General features: G+C 40.6%; 1 protein-coding gene across 1 annotated transcript in view; it reads right to left on the reverse strand.

The window, feature by feature from the left end:
• The window catches only part of LOC134319304 (teneurin-1-like), a 301,993-nt gene that overhangs the window by 41,779 nt on the left and 245,181 nt on the right, over positions 1–15,033 (reverse strand). The gene's annotated exons all lie outside the window — the stretch shown is intronic.

Below are 15,033 nucleotides of genomic sequence, written 5' to 3' on the forward strand. Positions count from 1 at the left end.
GAAAATAGATAAACGATGCTGGCCTCCCATGCTAGAAGAAAATCAGACTGGTATCAGTATCAGGACCATGTAAGTGTGCCAATAAAGGAGCTGGAGAAAAAACTTCCATCTGAAGCAAATTAACACTTATTATGTGCCTCTGTGCCCCTTTTGCAGGCCAAAATGCCAACTGGACACAACTTTTATGTGCTGGAATAAACAAAGTGCTGTTTGTGAGAAATATTACTTCCCTTCTTTAGGGAATTAATTTGCTTTATATCTACTCTAGAAAATCAAATGACAGCATGGGCATTGTTGGACAATAGTGTTTGTGTCATTGACACTCCAATTCATCCCTATGTTGTTCAACAGGGTGGAGATCAGAGTTCTATGCAGATCACTGGAGTTCCTCCACACTCACCTGGTGAACCAAGTCTTTATGGACCTCAATTTGCACACAGCCACACTTTTAGGGAATTGAAAAGTGTTCACCCCAAATTTGTATTACATTCACATCATTTAGCAGACACTTTTATCCAAAGTGAGTTACAATTATGACTGAATACAATTTAAGCAATTGAGATTAAAGGGGCCCAACAGGGGCAAGCTGGTGGTGGTGGTGCTTGAACCAGCAACATTCAGATTACTGGTCCAGTACCTTAACCACACGGCTACCACTGTAATCACTGCTATTTGTGCCATAAAGTTCTTTCATATAACTGTTTTAATACACTTGATCGAATCGACTGGGGCTAAATCAGCTAAATTCAATAATTAGAAGGGGTGTCCACACACTTTTGTCCAAATACCGTATGTAAAACCCTTGGTGAGATCAATCCTACTGAAATGAGCAAGTCTTCTATACACTTATTAATTCACAGCGTATATTTTTGTGTAAATCACATTATTAAAGGGCAGTTTCAGGAATTTAATAATACAGTGTGGAAATATCAGAGCTGTTCAGGGTTAATTATATAGTAATATATTATTACAGACATACATTCTTCCACTCAATGTGCTGTTTTGGTTGTGAATAAAAGCAGGAACACTTGAGGTTAAACACGTCCGTGCAGTAAAATCTAATATACACCGGTAAGGAATTAATATCTGTATTTAAGTCGCCGCTGGTTCCATTATGAGATTTCTTACAGGTCATAAAAACTCACTGGTCTCAGTGGCTCCATACAGGACGGTACCTGGCTGCCCGGCTGGGGAATCGAAACCCTAGCAGGGGATAACAAGCCATCTGTGATAACCAAATTATACATACGTCACTTTAATATGTTCAAAACTCTGCTGCTCGAGTCTTTCATGCACTAAAAAATCAGCTCATATCACCCAATTCTGTATCAGATACACTGGCTATCCATCCCGCTCCATATTTAATTAAAATTTTATTTAATTTTAATTTTAAACACACTTAGGTCCCTTAATTTCCTTTTGGATTAATAATCTATCTATATATGTCTGTCTGTCTGTCTCTATCTATCTATCTATCTATCTATCTATCTATCTATCTATCTATCTATCTATCTATCTATCTCTCTCTCTCTGTCCGTCCGTCCGTCCGTCCGTCCGCGCGCCCGTCCGTCCGTCCATCCATCCATCCATCTATCTTAAAGTTCTATTACTGACATATAAATCCCTCAATGGTCTGGCCCCGGTGTATTTATCAGAACTTTTACACCCCTATTCCCCTGCATGAACACTTAGGTCCTCAAATACTGGTCTTATGTCTGCTCCAAAATTTAGATTAGTTAGTGTTGGTGGTAGATCATTTAGTGTCACGGCCCTAAAACTATGGAACGCCTCACCACAAACTCTCCGCCTCCGCTCTTTATTTTCTTCAGTACTTCCTCTCTCCCCCTCGGTCCTAAGTGTTTTTTTGTTTCTCTCTAATTTGATATGTAATATGATGATGCATGTAAAGTGACCTTGGGTATAAGAAAGGCGCTATATAAATAAAACGTATTATTATTATTATTATCTGTGTGAGAGTAGAAGGGGGCGTGACAGCCTCGCCCCTCCTCAAGAGAGAGAGAAGCTCCAGTTGGTCACGACTGGACAGGGTGGAAAACAGGGGAATATAAGAACATAAAAACAAGAGTCCTGACTTTATACAAATGATGTAAATCATTCAAGGTCGTACCTGCAATTTTCCTGCACACGTTAACAACCCCCTGCAATCTGTTTTTATTTCTAAGTGACCCGTACAAGCAGATGAAGGAGAATGTGAGAACCGATTCAATAAAACAACAATCAACATTAAAACTTTAAAGCTGGCAAAAAAATGCATACGCAGACATTCCTTCACCCAGCATCCACCTGAGATCAAAAGTCATCTTATCAATTTTACTGCCAAATGTTCAACAGTCTGGTCATGGACTGACCTGATGATCTCAGTCCTGACAGGGCAAACACACACACACACACACACACACACCCATTCACCTATAGGACAATTCAGTGTCTCCAGATAAACTGACTGCATGTTTTTGGACCGTGGGAGGAAACCGGAGCTCCCAGAGGAAACCCACACAGACACGAGGAGAACATGCAAACACCGCACAGAAAGGACCTGGACCTCCCCGCCTGGGGATCAAACTCAGGACCTTCTTGCTTTGAGGCGACAATGCTACCCACCGAGCCACCGTGCCGCCCCTGTTTTTTTATTTTATTTTATTTAAATAATAATAATTATTTTTTGGTTATGAAAGTTCTTTAATGAAGCACAAGGGAAACCAGTAAAAATAAATAAATAAAAACCTTCTGTTCTTTATTATGCTTCTTTTTAATCATCATGGATCAGTATTCACACTGGGAATGGTGACGAGATGCTTTTTGTTTTTTCTTTTATTTATTTTTTTATTCCTCCATCTGCCCTAGCAGTCAACCGTCTGCCATTATTGGCCTCCTTGCCATGATTATATAAAAGCTTGTGTCAGATCCACCAGACGCAAATGAAATCTATTTCTCCCTTCCATGTGGCATAAATAAAAAGCATCAGTGCTTTAAGGTTCTCATGATTCGCCGCGTATCGTGCTATAGACCTCATCCACCTCCACAACGTACGCAGCCATACGGTCTCCTTGGCCACGGTCGTAGAGAAAGGTCAACGATCAATTTGTGAGTGGCCGAGCTGAAATGATGCAAAGTGTTCGGAGTAAATTGGATCTTTAAAGAGTGAGACACGCTTACAAATGAAAAGTCGATAAAGGAGCTTGAATATTGCACCGACAAATGTCTGAACACGGTCTGCAGGAGCGGTGCACTGGGTGCAGATTTCCAGCTTGATATAAGAAGCAGAGCGATCAGAAAACCTGGCTGAATAAACTGTAATAAATGTACTGGGCAATAGAAATATACAGTATATATATATTCCTAATACACTATATAACCAAAAGTAAGTGGACACTTGACCATAAGCTTTCAGCAAAATTCTGAAGTGTGTATGTGGATATTTGTACCCGTCCAGTTTTTAAGATCAGGTATTATTTTCTACTTATTTATTTAGTGTAGCCAATAAGTCTTCCGCTGCTGGGGAACCGATTGCATTCGATGAGGGTATATTCGCCTGCTCCATGCCCCTTCCGACGTGTGCGCAGTTCCTTGACTCCTTCTTTTTTGCCCGTGCCTCGGTGGATTCACACATGACGCTCATCCACTTCTGCACAGGTGCCTCAGTCTGCTAACCAGGGTCCTTGAACAGCAGTTGAAGACCACACCCACTTAGTCCAGCCTTTTCCCACACAGCAGACTTGATGGCCAATTTGTTTCGCCAATTGGCCAATTGTGCTCGCTAGATGGCGCCCAGCCGACCCAGCAGAGCCGACATTCGAACCGAGGTGTTTAGAATCTCAGCACTGGTGTGCTAGCAGAATATCCCGCTTGTAATTAGTGTTTTTGTTTATTTAGGTGTTGAGAGCTCTGTAAGGCCACTGGGTTTTTTCTGCATCATCCTGTTCAAACCATGTCTTCTATAAATCTATACCTGTTAGTGATGGATGTGGCCGAAACACCAGAATTCAATAATTATGAGGGATCTTCAAAAAGTTTCTGCAATTGTATATTTTTGTTGGAAATGGTGAGGGTGGGAGGAGGAGTAATCAGTCGTGTCTGAGAGACTGAGAGACGCTTATAGTCCGGATTTAGCGCCATCTGATTTACACCTCTTTGGACGCTCAAAGAAGCTTTAAAGGGAAGAAGATTTTCATGTGATGATGATGTGAAAGCACACCTGGGAACACTGGGAAAAATGCATTGGAAGTTGACTATGTAGATAAGTGATGTCATTTGTTTTAATTCTTAATAAATAGCGTTAGAAAAGTGCTGAAACTTTTTGAAGAACCCTGGTAGAAAAGGTATTTATACACATTTTACCATAGTATGTACTTTGTTGGATCCTTAACCCACTTCAAAGTCTCAGTTGTCTTTTAACACAAAATTAAGGGTCTGTCTAAAAACCTAGTGATCTCTCTATAGCAGGAGTGTCAAACTCATTTTCCCTGAAGGCCAGATCTGCATTATGGTGGCCCTCAAAGGGCCGATTGTACCGTATCCTGCTGTGATTGTAGTCTGCCTTTTAAGTCTTGGACAATTTGTTGTTTTTCTTGGAGGCTAAATTCTGTGTTTGGTGTCAAAATGCCAAATTTATACTTCTTGAAGCACAATTCTGTTTTCACTTTATCATCTTTCATTAAATTTCCTCCTTCTGCTTTAATTTTCTCTTCTTGTACATTTTGGAATTATTTGTAAATATTTCTTAACATCATCTAGTGGTGGGATGCGGTCACTTTGCAGGTCACAAAATCGGCATGCATTGTGAGAGATGCAGTTTATGTACAATTTTACAGTGTAATTTAAGACAATTGTTCTGCCCTCGCCAAGTTTTCCCCCGTTCTCTGCTAGACAGACAGACAGACAGACAGACAGCTTCCTCCAAAATACAGTAACGTTGGTTTTATTTGCTTCCCAACTGTACACTGTGTGCATTAAAATGGAGTAAAACTACAGAATAAAAAAAAAAAAAAAAAAAAAACTTACTACAGTACATGCACATAGCTGTAGTTAAGTGTTACATCTAGTATGATATATGAAATTTAAGCAAACGTAAAATAGCGTTAACAAGTTAGCATTTTGTATAAAAATACTATTTGCTATAGTAACGGTAACAACCGTATTTAATTACGGAATTACATTCGTAACTGAAGCGCTGGAACATACACGCTAAACATTTACAAACAACTGAGAATATAAATGTCTACTACTAACAGATGATGCTTCTGTATTGGATTGCAGGGGAATTAACTTCTATTTATTATTTTTTACGCCCACATTCTTTTGCCGCTAAAACATGAAAGTGACATGGCTTCTTAGCAAAGTCAAAGTTAGTTGCCATGACTACGATGTCAACAGTTGCCGCTTAAAGGCACAGGTGTCCCATTAAATTATGAGTACGTCTCTGTAACTACTCGAACCATCACAACAATCGTACGTCTTTTAAGCTCTTGCGGGCCACAAAAAATGACGTGGCGGGCCGGATTTTGCCCGCGGGCCTTGAGTCTGACACCCCTGCTCTATATAGACACATTTTACATCACCCTACGCTTCCGAGAAGAAGGCATGTCTAAATACTTTGATACGTAATCTCTGTCTAAGTAGTGAGTCTAAATAATCTGCATTATAAGTTTGATGTCTTATTAGAATCCTCTCTACTGAGGTAGCTGCCTAAACAGGTTTTCAGACAGATCCAAAGTCTATAAAGTCATTTAAAACGTCTCACAGTGAGTCAAGGTGACTTCCCTCGTCTTGTCATCTAGAAATGACGTTCAAGGTGGCATCATAAATCCAATCTTTCAGGCTGCAGATGTAATTGGGTATAACGAAGCTGCCAGGCTGCATTTTCTTGTCTTTTTCAGGCCATGTTTGTGTCAATCAATCAGCCGCTACAATAGAGCAGAGAGACTGGCAGCGCCGGGGTGACAGTGACGGAGCACTTCAGGCCTCCTGGCACCGGGTATTGATCCCTTCCCTGATTTAGCAAACAGTAAGCCAGAATAATCCCTCATAAGGTGTCTGTGCATTCTGATTCAGACATCTTAAAGCTTTCTTTCAGCCACGCTGTTTGGCACCACATTTTTCTGCTGGCACTCAGTAAGCCGCAAATCATAGCTAACACGACGGACGTGACAGATCGCCGGGGCCGGAGTGTTAAACCAGCTAAAAACGTGCTCCACTTGTTATTCATTATTTACGTGTAAAATGATGCTGGCAGTGTCGAATGTGCCACAACTCTGCCTTCTGCTGATAGACCAAACCCAGAATAAACAATCACTGAATGCTGTCACACTTGGTAAACAACGAGGCAACATTTCACCCAAAGGACGGTGGTGCAATCCTGTGTACATGGCTCAATCTGAAACAGTGCCCATTTACAACCGGCAGGTCTATTTCTGAATCCTCTAAAAATAAAGAATAAACCCTCTATAAGAATATTTTTATTTGTGTTGACGATCACTTACTGTACAGAACCTGATTCTGAAAATTACCTCTAAATTATCCCTAGATTTACACTGTGTATGATGCCTATGGTTAGGGTCTCGAACCTCAGACCTCAGATTTCACACATTTTTAAAGAAAAGTGACACATTTCACAGCAGTCATTACATTACACTCATAAATTGAATGATAGCATAAATAGAAGCTACAATACACAGCACAGCCGACCTTACGAGTTGAATGTAAACCTAGAACATCCTGCGATGGTGCGGGGCTTCATGTCCTATCTCAAATACAAAAATTCTCCTCCGTGTTTTGACCCCCAGCGTCCACAGAACTGGTTGGAAGTTTTTCGAACTCAGTTACCCAAGACTTCAACATCTTGGACATTTTGATTAAGCGATTGCTAACTGAATTGCTGTAGGATTGCTTCTCTAGTGGGACCGGACTTGGTCTGTTTATGATATTAAAATCTGGAAAATCTGTTGGCACATTTTGGTTAAAAATGGGTGGGAACAAAGACTATGAGCCCAAAGTCATAATGACATTTCTAACATCTGTGTAAGTAGCCACTGGTGGGCCCTTAAGCAAGGCCCTTTACTTCTAGTTTGAATTGTATCTTGTCTTTATAGTATGTTGCTTTGTATGAAAACATCTGTCAGATGCCCAGATGTAAATGTGAATCCCGATGCTTTTATATTAAATCCACATTCTGACTTTGTGTGTTTGTTTGCATTTCAAACACCGGTTTTTCATTTCCGTGAGCCGCATGTGCTTTTATATTTACATAATACTGAATTTGTAGCAGTATAAACCCAAATCAGATGAAGCACCGAGCTGTCCCAGCATGTTATAACCACGTGCCCTGGAGAAGCTGGGCAGCTGTTACGTGGCGGAGATGCTCATCAGTAATGTAGGAAAAAACTGTATTACAGAGGGACGCTCGGGAGTCAGAGCAGCATGTAGGTTAAAGTGATAAAAATAACCTGAAAGTGCTGACCACACAAACGGCTACTTCAAGTACACAAAGTCAACATAAAATCTGCTTTAAAAGAGCGATGTGATTAATCACGGGTATGATCTACTGTTATTCATCATCTATAAAAAAGATGAGTAAAATCTGCTCTCTTCTTACTTATATGTTTATACTTATATGTTTCTCAATTTCAGACTGACTAGGTGATACTGTTGTTCGGAGAGTGTATGTTTCCTCCCAGTCTAGTCGTATCCAATCGCCTGATTGCATTACGCTTTCTCTCTACTGATGTTCACCTCCTTTCTGACTAAGGAGAGCCGTGACTAACACACACCCCCTCCAACACGTGTGCCGGATCATATGCGGATCAGCTTTGTGTACAGACAGACACACCCACCTTGATCCCATTATCCCTGGACTCTGTGCAGCGCCATCAACCAGCCAGCAGAGGTCATAATAGCACCAGTTGACACCCTCTCTGCGAACGAGGCGCCCAGCCTGCCGGTAGCAGAGCTAATATGTTCCATTCCCTTTTTTATTCTCCCCACTTTTAGTGTGTCCAAATTTTACCCGGTTGCATTATGCTACGTCTCTACTGGTGCTGACCCCCGCCCATGATTGAGAAGAGTGAACTGACACACGCCCCTCCAACACGTGTGCCGTAGCTGCTTTCAGCTGCACAAGGCGAGTGTTCATATGCGGATCGGCTTTGTGTACAGAGAGACACACCCACCCTGATCCTATTATCCCTGGACTCTGTGCAGCACAAACAATCAGCCAGCAGAGGTCGTAATTGCACCAGTTGACACCCTTCCTGCGAACGAGTCGCCCAGATTTGATACGATGTATTCAAAATCCCAGCTCTGGTGCGCTAGCGTATTTTACCGCTGCGCCACCTGAGAGGCTTGATATGTTTCATTCTTGATATCTACAGTCTACCAAACGTTCAGTCAGGGCCTTACCAGATCAACATTGTTATTATTATTAATAAACATTCATGCTATTATTGAACATTAAAACTAAACTTGTCATGTGGGGTAAACACAGTCTTGAAAGACCGATAAAGCTAAAAGCCTAATTCAGTTCCAAATGAGAATAATAAGTTGCCTTCAATGTTTGATAAACATAGAGGCTAGTGATTTAGATATAAGCATGTAGTCATATATTGACAGCACTGCCAACTGTGCACCATGTTTTGATGTCCAGCATCAATGCCTGACATGACAGGGAATGGACTTTCTGTTCTGTGGGACACACTGAGAGTCGCACAGCTTGTAAAAAGCCTTCAAAGGCTGTCAAAACTTCATGTGTGTGTGAGTGTGTGTGTTAGGGAAAGGGGCGGGTGCATTGTGTGTACGACTCCACATTAATGCCCATGGTTTTGGAATGGATCTCCACATCAGTTGCTCGCAGCTTCAATCTGGGATCAGCACTGATATAAAATATTCACTCTGTATCATTTTAGTTCCACCCGGCGTTTTCGTTCAGGACTCGATTCCCGTGATACCGGCAGCGTCCGTGTCATTTCCGGCGTCTCGGCCTCCCGAGCGCTTTCCTCACTACTCTCGGCTTTTTGCATCAAAAATTCCTCTTTAAAGCCGTCACCCCTCGCCCGGGATGAAAACTATCTGTAAATGGTGTTGACTCAAAGATGAAGGGGGTGTGGTGGGGGGTGAAAGCAGAGACGTGATGACTGTGTGTTAGCACCAGATAAAGGCATTAGTTTGTTGCCTCCGGGGCCGAGGCAGGCTGGAAGCTCGGGCAAGAGCCAGTTTCATGGATTCTTCCTAACTGATGCCACTCTTCGCCGCGGTATCTGAGCTGATCCTAAAATAAAGGTGCTAATGTGTTGCTACTCGTGATGGGAGCGGCACGGTCAGGGTGCAGTTATTGTTCTTTGACTCAGCTGGATCAGGCAAAAGTCATGAATATTATGGGCACAAATCTCCAGCTATGTTTACTCATATTTCACTCACAGTGTGTGAAAGCTGGTCCAGGGAACTTATGAATCTTATCGAGATTCGACACACGTTTCCTCCAGCTTAAGACCTGACCTATTGGGTTCTCACTATTTATTAAAGCACAGGGCAAAAACACCTAAACTGCACAGGCTGTGCGTAAACCTGACCATAAGCTTATTGGACATCCTACAGGCACATACACCGATCAGCCATAACATTAAAACCATTAAAACCTTGTTTCTACACATCAGCTCCACTTAACATATAGAAGCACTTTGTAGTTCTAAAATTACTGACTGTAGTCTATTTGTTTTACTGCATGCTTTCATAGTGTTCTTCAATGGTCAGGACTCTCCTAGGATCACCACAGAGCAGGTATTATTTAGGTGGTGGATCATTCTCAGCACTGCAGTGACACTGACATGGTGGTGGTGTGTTAGTGTGTGTTGTGCTGGTATGAGTGGATCAGACACAGCAGCGCTGATAGAGTTTTTAAACACCTCAATGTCCCTGCTGGACGGAGAATAGTCCACCAACCAACAGCGCCCCGTGGGCAGCGTCATGTGACCACTGATGAGGGTCTAGAAGACGACCAACTCAAACAGCAGCAATAGATGAGCGATCGTCTCTGACTTTACATCTACAAGGTGGACCAACTAGGTAGGAGTGTCTAATAGAGTGGACAGTGTGTTTAAAAACTCCAGCAGCGCTGCTGTGTCTGATCCACTCATACCAGCACAACATACACTAACACACCACCACCATGTCAGTGTCACTGCAGTGCTGTTGTGATTATACAGGTACTTGTTTGTATAATGTGAAGTTTTATAGTGTGTACTATTACTTTACTTGCTTCTGAGTCCTTAATTTCCTTTGGGATTAATAAAGTATCTATCTGTAAGTCTGTCTGTCTATATCTATCTATCTATCTGTCTGTCTGTCTGTCTGTCTGTCTGTCTGTCTGTCTATCTCTATCTGTCTGTCTGTCTGTCTGTCTGTCTGTCTATCTCTATCTATCTATCTATCTGTCTGTCTGTCTGTCTGTCTGCCTGTCTGTCTGTCTATCTATCTATCTGTCGGTCTGTCTGTCTGTCTTTCCATTATCCATTATCTATCCTGATTCAAAGCTGCTTTTTCTATCTGGGATTGGGACCAGCACTGTGAGTGAACTGACAAGTGCGCCTCCCAGTGGCTAGGTTGTTACAACCCCCCCTTTCCCTCTGCCATAGAAAATTAGCCAGTCAGGTTCATGCAGATGCCCTACCAGCCCATAGCTTAGATTCAAACCCTGGATCTGCAGATCTCAGCAGTAGCCGGTTAGCTGCACTATCCAAGCGCCCTCACAAAGAACTTAAATATTCAGACTGAAAATAATATTTATAATGAATTTATGTCATTTCAATTATTTACTAATGTGAATAAAAATTGTAGGACAGAAAAAAGATATTCTTAGCTTTAAAACGATACGTCTGGTGCCGGATATGCAAAAATCTAATCCATTTTAAACGCGCTGGTGAGTCCGCGGATCTTAAAAGGTTGATTAATTTTTAAAGTCTCAGGTGACTTGGTGCAGAAGAGGATGTGCTAAAATTCCTTCTCAAGGTAATCTGGGTCTGAAACTGAGGGACTGGAGCACAGCGGTGCGCCAACCGACCACCATTCATCAGCTAACCTTGAGCAAAGGTGAAGTATTGTGAAATCAGGCTTGTGGAAAGAACGGCCTCTACAGCGTTCCTCTCCTCCAGAGGATCGAAGCACATCAGAACTGCATTAAATTATCTTTAACACGGTCATAAATGAAAACGAGTCGATATGGAGTCGCCTGGGAACCTCCGCTGGTTCACGGTGACGTAAAAATCGTCCTTAATAAACTTACACTCAGCTCTGAATATGGATTTTCTGCTTTCATACACACAATATAAGATCAAAAGTATGTGGACACGTCTTACTATTAAGTTCAAGTGTTTAAGCCACTTCCATTGCTAACAGGTGTACAAAATTAAAAATTATTTAATTACTTCTAAGTTTGTGGCATTAGTTTGGAAATGACTTCTACTTTTCCAGCATATACCTCTGTACACCAAGCAAGATCCATAAGTTCATGGTTTGCCTGAATCACATTCCTAAATCCAATTGCTTGTGTTTCTCAAACAGTTTGTTTAGTATTTGATAAAGTGAGAGTTTGGTTAAATGAAAGATGCCCTTTAAAATTTATTTTTAATTGATTAATTATTATTATTATTATCATTTTATTTATTATTTATTTATTATTATTATTATTATTATTGTTGTTGTTGTTGTTATTATTATTAATATCATTGTGTTTCTTATGCATTTATTTTGTATGTATTTATTATTATTATTATATTTTATCTATTTATTTATTTTTTATGTATTCATTATTATTATTATTGTTATTATTATCAATGTCATTGTGTTTTTTATGTATTTATTTTTGTATGTATTTATTTTTATTATTTTATTTTATTTATTTATTTTTTATGTATTTATTTTTATTATTATAACTATTGTATTTTTTATTTCATTTATTCATTTTAAGTATTTTTGTATGTATTTATTAATATTATGATTATGATTATATTTATTTATTTTTTATGTATTTATTATTATTATCATTGTGTTTTTTATTTATTTGTATGTATTTATTATTATTATTATTATTATTATTATATTTATTATTATATTTTATATATTATATATTATATTTATTTTATTTTATTTATTTATTTATTTTTTGCAAAATCCACCAGTTATTTCACAAGGATTTAAGTGTCTTTAAATCACTTAAAACAAAAAACAAACGCTGAATTTTAATACACTACGGCGGATAGCAGAGCGATAGTAGACAGGGTGGTAAACATAGATGTTTTTTTTAATGGTTTTGTATTGTGTCTGAATACAATTTTTTTAGCAAATGACTGTCTAGCCATGAAGCTGCTGTGCTTCATTTTTTATTTATTATAAACAATATACAGTGTATCACAAAAGTGAGTACACCCCTCACATTTCTGCAAATATTTCATTATATCTTTTCATGGGACAACACTATAGAAATAAAACTTGGATATAACTTAGAGTAGTCAGTGTACAGCTTGTATAGCAGTGTAGATTTACTGTCTTCTGAAAATAACTCAACACACAGCCATTAATGTCTAAATGGCTGGCAACATAAGTGAGTACACCCCACAGTGAACATGTCCAAATTGTGCCCAAAGTGTCAATATTTTGTGTGACCACCATTATTATCCAGCACTGCCTTAACCCTCCTGGGCATGGAATTCACCAGAGCTGCACAGGTTGCTACTGGAATCCTCTTCCACTCCTCCATGATGACATCACGGAGCTGGTGGATGTTAGACACCTTGAACTCCTCCACCTTCCACTTGAGGATGCGCCACAGGTGCTCAATTGGGTTTAGTCCATCACCTTTACCTTCAGCTTCCTCAGCAAGGCAGTTGTCATCTTGGAGGTTGTGTTTGGGGTCGTTATCCTGTTGGAAAACTGCCATGAGGTCCAGTTTTCGAAGGGAGGGGATCATGCTCTGTTTCAGAATGTCACAGTACATGTTGGAATTCATGTTTCCCTTAATGAACTGCAGCTCCCCAGTGCCAGCAAGACTCATGCAGCCCAAGACCATGATGCTACCACCACCATGCTTGACTGTAGGCAAGATACAGTTGTCTTGGTACTTCTCACCAGGGCGCCGCCACACATGCTGGACACCATCTGAGCCAAACAAGTTTATCTTGGTCTCGTCAGACCACAGGGCATTCCAGTAACCCATGTTCTTGGACTGCTTGTCTTCAGCAAACTGTTTGCGGGCTTTCTTGTGCGTCAGCTTCCTTCTGGGATGATGACCATGCAGACCGAGTTGATGCAGTGTGCGGCGTATGGTCTGAGCACTGACAGGCTGACCTCCCACGTCTTCAACCTCTGCAGCAATGCTGGCAGCACTCATGTGTCTATTTTTTAAAGCCAACCTCTGGATATGATGCCGAACACGTGGACTCAACTTCTTTGGTCGACCCTGGCGAAGCCTGTTCCGAGTGGAACCTGTCCTGGAAAACCGCTGTATGACCTTGGCCACCATGCTGTAGCTCAGTTTCAGGGTGTTAGCAATCTTCTTATAGCCCAGGCCATCTTTGTGGAGAGCAACAATTCTATTTCTCACATCCTCAGAGAGTTCTTTGCCATGAGGTGCCATGTTGAATATCCAGTGGCCAGTATGAGAGAATTGTACCCAAAACACCAAATTTAACAGCCCTGCTCCCCATTTACACCTGGGACCTTGACACATGACACCAGGGAGGGACAACGACACATTTGGGCACAATCTGGACATGTTCACTGTGGGGTGTACTCACTTATGTTGCCAGCTATTTAGACATTAATGGCTGTGTGTTGAGTTATTTTCAGAAGACAGTAAATCTACACTGCTATACAAGCTGTACACTGACTACTCTAAGTTATATCCAAGTTTCATGTCTATAGTGTTGTCCAATGAAAAGTTATAATGAAATATTTGCAGAAATGTGAGGGGTGTACTCACTTTTGTGATACACTGTATAATAAATAAAATTAACAGTTTTATTAGGTGAGCACACCATCAACTCTCAAACCCCTTTGTAAAACTGTAGATAATACATACTACTAGTTTAAAACAGCTTACACAGCATGTTTTCCACCAGAAGATACATTCAGTATTCGATACCGGTCGACCTCTATACCCCCCTACACCCCCCTACCCCTCAGTCCTCCCTAATTACTTCATTTTACTGCCTGACAGCTGATAGACTCCACTGTAGAGACTAATCAATACTCATTAACATACATCAACTGCACATTTCATTAAGCTGCACAAGTTTTGCCTTTCTGATCCAAACGTTTAGAGCTTTCACCGAGGGTTACACAGAATCATTACATCTCTGCTTAGAACTAGTCCTCAGGTCTGGAGTCAGGACAACCTCGCAAAGTCCAAGGTGAGGTCAAGTGCACAGAAAACTGAGATCAATGTTAAGACCAAAGTCAAGACTAAGTCAGGATTGTGACTGCAGGGCTGTTGAGTCAGAATAAAGGTGAAGAATTAGAATAATATGTAATCTAAAGAATGTCAGGACCAAAGAGTGTCTAAACCAAGCATAGGTCCCATAATACTAAGGAGAACCCTGAGTAACACACGTCCCCTCCGACACGTGTGCAGTAGCCGACCACACCTTTTCACCTGCACGAGACGAGTTCATACGGGGCTCAGTCTAGCATATGGAGAGTCACGCACTGATCTCCATTATTCCCTAAACCGCTAAAATATGAATAAAAGAACATCGCACAGAAATAAAGAACTATATCCAGGAAACACCTCCATAATGCAGGTACAGGTGCTACAATTCTTTACAAGTAGATAAAGACACAACATGGAAATAAATTCAATATTAAATACATAAATTGTTGTTTTAAACAGTATAAAAAATACAGATTGTTGAGCAAAGGCTGAAAAAGATCAAAAAAATCCTGTGTCTGGACGCTGATCTCCTCCAAACCTCTAAAGCTACATATCAACCACACACTATTATACTGTATATTTACTGTCATCTTTTCTCT

Source organism: Trichomycterus rosablanca, chromosome 8 (assembly GCF_030014385.1).
Source record: "Trichomycterus rosablanca isolate fTriRos1 chromosome 8, fTriRos1.hap1, whole genome shotgun sequence".
NCBI lineage: Eukaryota > Metazoa > Chordata > Actinopteri > Siluriformes > Trichomycteridae > Trichomycterus > Trichomycterus rosablanca.